This window comes from Athene noctua, chromosome 18 (genome assembly GCF_965140245.1).
Source record: "Athene noctua chromosome 18, bAthNoc1.hap1.1, whole genome shotgun sequence".
Lineage (NCBI taxonomy): Eukaryota > Metazoa > Chordata > Aves > Strigiformes > Strigidae > Athene > Athene noctua.
This window is the reverse complement of record NC_134054.1, coordinates 11,936,963-11,944,202: the sequence shown is the minus strand read 5'-3', so window position 1 is coordinate 11,944,202 and position 7,240 is coordinate 11,936,963. Positions and strand designations below refer to the sequence as shown.

The window sequence follows — 7,240 nt, the reverse complement described above, 5'->3', positions numbered from 1 at the left end:
TAGCTAGTTTTATTCCTCCCTTTTCTTCACTCTGAGCTGAGCAGGGAAACCCACCTGCCTGAGACTTTGCTGCCTCCGTAGACCTCCGAGCAGTGCTCCCTCCTCTGCTAAAACACACCCAGCTGAAAAACGTCCAAGCAGCTGTGCTCATCAATATCTGCAGCCAGGCTCAAAGGGAGCAGGTAAAAGTTTGAGCCTAAAACAAAAAAATAAAACAGAAGTAGCTTTAATTTATTGGGAGATTTCTGTTGGGCCTAAAGAGCTAAACACACTTTTCATGAGTTGAGGGGCAACTTGTGCTTAGATAGCATTTCAGCAGCTCCTGAAGACAGCCTGGGTCAAGGCTGGGGGAAATGGGGCAGCACTGTCTTACCCAGCACCAGACATGGGGATGACATCTGGGCAATGCCTCCCCACCTTTAAATGTTCAAACGGTGGCAAGGACTCGGTCATTCAGCAGCAATTCAAGGGAAAAGAAATAGGATCAAATGATACTGCTTTAGAATTTACCAGGCTGCCTCTGACTGCACCGAGCATGTATGCTCTTTCCATAAGTGGATTGATAAGCACTCTGAATCAGTATTAACACATGCCAGATGCTGGGGAATCATATCCCACTTATGGCAATTACGAGGATGTCCCAGAATCCAATAAAGCAACTGAGAAGATGAGCATCTGGTGGTGGTTGTCAGGCCCTGACACAGTGAGATAAATCTATGTAATAAAGAGGTGTGATTTTTTTTTTTTTTTTTTTTTTGCTTGAGTCATATGCCATTTAGCACTGGGTACGTGTGGTTCCTTCTCCCTCTGAGGGCTCTCCTCAGGAGGAGATGAGCAGAGCATCCTTCCTCCAGCGGGATGTTGAGCTGCTCCCCCCACCCTGCCCTTTCTCTGCCAAAATCCACGTGCTGATGATCCCCCGACTCCATCAGCATCACCCAGCCACAATTCTCCAGAGATAACTGGGCAAAGCGACCCTGCACAGCCATCAAACAGCACCTCGAGCCAGAGAAATCACCAGGTGAGACCATCTCCCTCTCTCTGACCTTGCCCACTCCATGCTTCCAGCCAAGGGCAAAACTCCACAGCTCAAGATAAGAGAATCAGATTTGTTCAGATTTGTTAAAAGACGTACAGAGCGGTGAAGCAGGGAAGGTTACTTCCTACATAAATCAGCCAAAAAATAATCATCGTGCCCAGGGAACGCTGCGGATTACACAACAGTGATCCCATCTAAGCGCAAACACAGGGGCAAACACGTGGCTGAGCAGCATTTTAAAAATACTTAATGGAAGATTCTGAGGAGTAATAGCCAGCAAATTTTATTCGTGTGAAAGGCAGTAGAGCTGAGCTGTATTTAATAGAGGAAAGAAGATAAAAGTAATCTCCAAAGGTCTGATAATGCAGACTCTGTGCTTAGATATACTTCAGTACATCTTTACGCAGTAAATGCCAGCGTAGCTACAAGGATGTTTTTCTCGGTTTGGATAGCAATTCAGGGACTCATTGGTTTTAAGATCTGAAGCAGCCATTAAAACATCTCGTATGAGCTGCTCTCCGCTACAGGCAGAAACGCTTCATCCAATAACCGAACAGGGTTGGAGGTTTGATAATTTAGTGCTATTTGCAAGGAGCAACACGCCAGCCTTTGTCCACAGGCAAGGGCCAGCCGCGCTCCAGCCGTTCTCACTGCCAGGGCCCTTCTCCCACAAAAGGCTCTTCTTTAATTATTCCCTGCTCTCACAAACAAATTTTACTGCTGTTTTCCTTCCCAGAGCTTTCTCAGACAACATGAGGAAAATGAGCTGAGGAAGAGAACAGCATGAAGAAAAGTCAGCAAGCAAACATTGGGGACCATCAGTGCCAGCAAATGCCGCCCCTCTGGGACCACGTGCTCACCTCTGGAGGCCCCAGCTGCCACCGTGAGCATCCTCCAGGCGCCCAACCCTCCCACTCCACTGGAAAGCATCCTGCCAGGACGACTTCTAGAAGACTTTCAGACTCAGCAGTCCTTGAAGAATCTCCTCCTTTTCATTCCATTTTCCTTTGGGCTTTTCCTAAAACAGAGCTTTTTTTTCCTCACAAAATTTCCTACAAACATCTGAAAAGAAACATGACCAGCATCTGTTGTAAAGGCAGCATCCGTTTAAAAAACATTGAGCGGACCCAAAGTCACATAATACACTTCCAGCGTCACTTACAATGTTAACGTTGAAACAATTTTAAAAGTCAATTTTTATGTAAATTTGTGCTCATTGTTTACTTTTGGTAAGATTAAAATTCTTGGCATTACTTCCAGGTTTTCAGGACTTTGGATTCAATTTGCAGAGGGTGCCTGGGAGAGAAGGGGACATTTTTTCCTAGAGAATAATACTGGTTGTTTGAAACATCTTAAAGGCTACGAAACAATCAGTCCGGATCCTGGCTTATGTGAAAGTCAAAGGTGGTTTTTTTTAAAAAAAAAAAAATTACATTTGGAGTCAAACTTGCTTTTTTCCTTTCAAGAAGCTGCTGATTTTCTTCTTACACCTTGGTTTAACTTTGATCCTTTCTGTGTTTGAGATCCCTGTCTCTGTGTACCCAGTACCTGGGCTAATGAGTTCCCCTTCTATTGCCTGGGATATTTGACAGCACAGTGTTACGACTATATTAGCTACACACACTTTTAATTTCCCCATTAGGGGACACTAAAAATGGGCTTTAAAGTATTAATTTAATGACTGACCTGGGATAAAATTTAGAACATATGCAATATTTGACTTAAAAAGCATTGTGTAAATATTTAACCAATTAATGCACCGAGTCCCATTGCAAGGGAACACAGTTAAGCTATTTTGGCTCCCATTTTTCAAAAAGTATATCCGTGAGAGAGCTTTCCTAAGTGTTTGACGCAAAGTGCTATCAGCAGCACCAGCTGCAAGGCTCTGCAGAGAAAGATGTTTTTGGGAACCTAAAAGGTCTGACCCCAGGAGCCCAGGGCTCATCATGGCCAAGCCACCCTGCTGCTCCCGGGAGCCCTCAGCTTAACTAAACCCAACCATTACAACTGGTTTAGGGACCTCTACACTATTTAATAAAATGCAGCATTAACATCACCCAAGACCACAGATTGAGGTAGCGTTGGGGTGTTTTGCCCCACTGAGGTCGGTGCAGAGAAAGGAAAGGGAAGAGTGCGTTTGGCCAGCTGGATGCCTTCAGAAAGCACGTCCATCTCCGTGCCTCTGGGTACGTGTCTGTAACGTGCTGAACAACAGGAAATCATTTGACTTGTATCAGACCAAATCCAGAGAGTATCAACCCTGCAATTAGCTATAATTAGAAATCCACTCCAGCAGTGCTCCCCCAGGCAGAATCCATGCACACCCACACGCGCTTCTGTGCTAAAACGATGCTGGCAGAGACACGCGTGACGACCACCTCTCCCAGGGGTGGTCGGTGTGCTCACTGCAGGTCCCTGTCCCCCACGAGGTGCAGGAGCCAACCTGAGACCAGGGCTTACCCGTGACCTCCCAGATGCTGAGCAAGGAAATGGTTTGTACCACGGAGCCAGACCTCAGGTCTTTACAACTAAACCTTCCAGCCAGGCAGCTCCCTTCCCTGCTGCTCAAGTAGCCATCCCAAGTCATCGGTCCCAGGCCCAAATTCCCCTTGGATAAGCACATAGAGTTGTTTTTTAATGTGCTTTTCTGCACTGCAGCTTTTCTGTCTTTAATAAGAAAAGATAACCTCCTGATGTGAGCTCCCCCGGTGAGCAAAAGTGAATTAATTCCCCAGCCTCCCACTCCAGCCGTCCTCAGCCCTTCTCCTCCACCATCACCCAGATACCAGGAGGCTCCTCAACCAGCAACTTGGACACGGCCAAACCCAGTGCTATTTTCGCATTGCTAATGCCCCTCAGAGCCTGTGCCAGCTCTCAGAATAACATCTAGAATATAATGGGAGAAGCTCAGTCCAGACAAAGAAAGATTCAGCTGTCACCTTATTTTCAAGGAGATTTTGCACTTGTGATTCCCTGGCAGTTAGGATGCGTTTTGAAATCTCCCTACTTAACTGTGTCTCCAGCTAAAGCTAAACATTGCCATATGAGCAAAAAAACCCCAGCGCTTATGGGATCTTGGTACTTAAGAATCTAGTAAAATGACAGCAACCTCAGCTATAATTACTGCCCTGTAATCTGGCTGTCATGAATAACGATGTAATTCAGCAATAGCTGCAATCACTGCACACAGTTATTGGCTCTTTGCATTGAAATAAAACGGTGGGGAAGATGGACAGCAATTGAGTTTCTGTGTAAATATTCAGTCATTTTCAACCTTTTTCTATCAACAGACCTTTAACATTTTTCCTGCAGAGCCCCACGCAACAAATAGAGGAAAGGAGTGCACAGGCTTGCCTCTCTGAGATATCTTCTGCACAACCCCAAAACCACCCGTTAGCCACAGCGCGAGCTGAGGGCTGGGAAGAAAGGTGGGTAATTTGGAAAAAGAAAAAAAAAAAAAAAGAAGACTTTAACCACAACTAAAATTAAAGCTTTTTTCTTGCTGTTCTCTGAGCCATTTGGTTCACAGATGTTTTTAACAGCTTTCAGAGCGTGAGAGTCAGAGCCAACCGGGTACCCACGTCACGGCCAAGGGGAAAAACTTGATATTTTGATCTCACTTTGGGCACATGGACTAAATGTTCATGTCTTGTGAAGTGAAAAAGTACTGAAAATTTTGATTTGTAGACCGTGAGAGGCCCCATCCAACACAAAGCCAGACTCCTCTTGTACCTCCCAGATCTGCTAGATAAGGTTATTACTTCCAGCTATTCAGCACATCTTTGCACATCAGTTGGTTTCCTCTACAACTTATTTTTGATGAAATAAGCCAGGTTAGCTCTGCAGCCAAGCTCAGCTTTTTAAAATGCTTACAGCCAGCTGGTACCTTCGCTGGGCTGAGACGGGAGCGCTCGCAGGAGTCTAAGGGGAGACCAGATGGACACCAACCCCCGGGCACGGGTGGTGCTGAGGGTGACACCAGCCCAGGAGCCACAACAACTCACCCATGTCAATAACATCAACTCACAGTGGTACAACCGGAGGCCCCGAGCTGCAATTCCCATGAGGCAGGTAGAGATCAACCTCTGAACCTAGCCAGAAAGAAACCTTTCCATGTCATCAGAGATTAAGTTCAGCAAAACTAAAGCTGTTGCATAACTGCAATTCCCACTCAAAAAAAAAAAAAAAAAAAAATCGCATCAACAGAAACCTCCTGACTGTGCTAATACATCCCACGCAGGACGGCATCCCCAGCACATGACAAACACAATGACTGAACGCTCCACTGCAAAAGAAAAAAGGACAAGGCCAAATTCAAGATTTTCCACTGCTAAATCCACATGATTCTGTTGGATATAATGGATGTTTATTAAATTACATACAATTCAAATATTTCACTAAGACTCTTAGTGCTTACAAATGCCTCCGTGTGCATAGTAGCAGCAGAGATGGACAAAATGGTTATTCAGTGATCGCACAGCTCCTTCTTTCCCAGAATGTCATTTGTTCATAGACTGAAGAGACCCTGGTGTTTTAAAATTTTAAAATAATACTTATTTTAAATTAAATGCAAGACTGAGGAGAGGAGAAAAATCTTCCTGCGTGTGTCAGGTTTCCTTATATCTTGCTAATTCTCCCTCCAGAGCTATAGCTGTTGGTACTGACAGACATAAAATCAGCTGAGCCGAAGACCAAAGCCCTGCACACTAGAGGGGTGCAGTAAGAAATGCAGTAGGAAATACTTTCACACTCGAGCCAGGAGGATCATGCACTGAGCTGCTGAGGTTTCGCTGACCTCCACACCACTGTGTGCTACAAAAAACACGCTGAATTCCAGCTGGCACCACTAAGCAAGCATCAAAATTTGAAGGGAATTTTCGTATGTGAGCTAAAACACGGGAGCAGAGAGATGGTGTAAGAGGAGCCAAAGGATCCCGCTTGCTTGAGCAAATTTGGAGGACAGGAGAGAGCATGAGGAGGTGGCCTGGTCATGAGACCAGCACCCAGGTAGACAGGAGGTCCCTCACCCCTCTGAGGCCAAACTGTCCCTCTGCCCATCACCCTCTGGCCGTCAGAGGTTGCTCTAGGGTGTGGAATGGCTGGCAAACAACGGGCATATTATGAGCGATCCAGATCGAGTGGCCCCACTGTAAGAACAGGCTGTAGCTGTTGTGAAGAACACCTGCAAGGCCAAGGGGCTGAGAAACTGCGTGCGTTGCAAAAAGATAAGCAAGCTGGACTGTGGAAAACAAGATGTTTGCCTAACAGAAGAACTGCGCATGGACACCACAACGGGACCAATCACAGAGGGCAAAAAGGGCGCGTGGACAAGTAGTTTGAGCCTATTAGCAATCAAGTAGGTGCGTGTGCGCTTTATGGTAGTTTATAAATTGCTGCGTATCCTTTAATAAAGTGGCATTAACTTGATCACATTGATCGCATAAGTTGTGTCCAGAACTTCCGTGTCAACACTAGGGTGACAGACAGACCCAGAGGAACATCTGGAGCAACAGCAAGAGATAATTTCATCAGTTTGCAGGAACAGCTGGAGCTTCTCTTACTGCCAATTAAACAGTTTCCCTGATCATTTGTGGTGAAAAGATTAGACATCCCTACACATCATCACGGCTCCGCAGTTCCACCAGCCAGGACACCAACAACAAGGGCTCCACAGCTTTTTGCTTCCCACCATCACAGAAGACTAAGGGCAGAAAGAAATACTCCCTCTCTGTGGTTATTGCACACAGCAGGTGAACAAGTTCGTTTCATTGGCATTTGCCTCCGGATGAGCAACAAAAGCAGAAATTAAAAACCCAAGAACAAGCAAAAAAAAAAAAAAAAACAAAACAAGAGCTCTTGTGTTACGCCTGGCAGCTCGTTGGAGAAATGTGATGCTATAGAAATACCTTGGCTCCAGCTGAATCCATGTGTGAACATGAATTATTAAGTGGAATAACTCATTGTGCATTGACTTTCACCACGGGTCCTAAGATTCAAATCCATGTTCTTTCCAAATTACTGTAATCGTCAGCCTATCTCCTGTGATGATGTACATAGCCAGCCTGAAATCCCCCTGTGGCACTTTAATAAATAGTTTAACGTGAGGTATAATTTACTAAGATTTAAGCGTGCATTCAGGAATATCTATTTCTGTTGCAGAAACTTGTACTAAAACTGGCATCACTTCTGTCCAAGGCTTCC

The 7,240-nt window shown here is 45.3% G+C and overlaps 1 long non-coding RNA gene across 1 annotated transcript; it reads left to right on the top strand.

Annotated features, from left to right (window-relative positions):
- The first annotated feature begins 741 nt into the window (after positions 1–741).
- LOC141967813 (uncharacterized) lies at positions 742–2,296 on the top strand. The gene is made up of 2 exons (XR_012634763.1): positions 742–1,021; positions 1,776–2,296. It is a non-coding gene; the product is annotated as an uncharacterized LOC141967813 (long non-coding RNA).
- Positions 2,297–7,240: the final 4,944 nt, after the last annotated feature.